Raw genomic sequence first — 1,586 nt, forward strand, 5'->3', positions numbered from 1 at the left:
ACCCCTAGTAGTGGTCTATCTACTCTTTTATCCCTTGAATTTCGTTGTAGGTTGCTAGATTTTTCAGCAAAACTTGGATTAGGCAATTAGGCCGTGGGCAAGAGATGCATGTGGTCATGCTAGGTCGTGGGCTGGCATGTCTTTATCTAGATCTTAGAAGATCCTGTCTAGTACAATCACTAGATAAGTCAGGACTGTTTAGGGCAGGCAAAGGTCGCGAACTAGGGCCAGGACGATCGCGAATAGGCATGGTTGCAAGCTTGGATCCACAAAATCGATGCACAAGCAGCTCGCGAGCTTCGATAAAGACATTTGCAAACTAGGGTGATCTTGGAGATGGAGTGGTATTCTATTTCTCGCATGTTCATTGAAATCCGTCCTCTTATAATTTTGAATTTTTTTTTACCCCAAAAAAAAAAGGATTTTCCATTAAAACAAAAGAGAGCGGTACAAAAGATATAAAACTTGAAAAATTCTACTGTGCATCCCAAACACAAAGGAGCAAGCAGAAATGAAAAACAAAAGAAATGCATAACAAAAAAAGAAAAGAGCAAAGAAAAACCCTTAACGTTGAATAAATGGAGAGCCCAATTCCACGCTCATTATCTCATCAGTTGCTTTTTTCCTCTTTTGAGAGGCCTTGGTGACAGGTTCCAGCTGCTGCAGTTTTTCTAAAGGTGCCAACTAGGCACTTGCAGTCTATACTTAGAGAGGTTTAGACTATTGTTGGTGATATCCTGCTTTTGAGATTTTTGAGCGTTGAAGACAATAGGCTATGGATTGGAAATAGCTGATGTTGGTAAGGGGCATCTCATTTCATGACCTTTAGAAGGGTTGGTAGGAAGTTGGCCTTTCTTCTTAGTTCTTTGCCTTCTAGAGATGACATTTCAAGTTCCCAATTGATCTAAAGGTTGGGAAGATGGAGAATCAGACTATTGAGTAAGCACAGAAATAGCTGGATTCTGCATTTCCATAGCTGAAGATTGAATAGTGTTGTCAACATGGCCTGCAGGTTGCAGATTAGTCTTATAAGGGCAAGACTCCACTTTATAGCCAATAAATCCAAAATGAAAATAAATATGAGAAAGACCCTCGTACTCAACTTTTTGAAAAAATCTTCCATTCAAGCCCTTAATCCAAAACCCCAAGGATAGTTTCTGCATCAAATTAATACGAACATAGACTATAGCAAAAGAACTTTGACCCCAAGATGATGAAGGCTCGTCCATCCAAAGAAGTTCACCAATCATATCAGCCATACAAGACATATAGGAAGGGTCCCAATATATCAGAGGAAGCTAAGGAAATTGGACCCAAATTGGCTTGGAGAACCCTTCATATCCTCAAGAGAGAAAGAACATGACCACCGATGAAGGCCAATAATGTTCACAGCTATAATCCAAAGACCGCCTCTGAGGATGGAATCACGAGAATCTGCGCTTTAAAAATATATAGATATAGCAATTCAAAGTAATGATGATCAACTGAAACTCCCCAACATTTGACCATCTCCTTGAAAGTTCACCTTTGAGACAAGCAAAAGAAATTCGCTTGCCTAGAAGTTTATCTTGCAATTTTGAGTTATT

Source organism: Dendrobium catenatum, unplaced genomic scaffold (genome assembly GCF_001605985.2).
Source record: "Dendrobium catenatum unplaced genomic scaffold, ASM160598v2 fragScaff_scaffold_1200, whole genome shotgun sequence".
NCBI lineage: Eukaryota > Viridiplantae > Streptophyta > Magnoliopsida > Asparagales > Orchidaceae > Dendrobium > Dendrobium catenatum.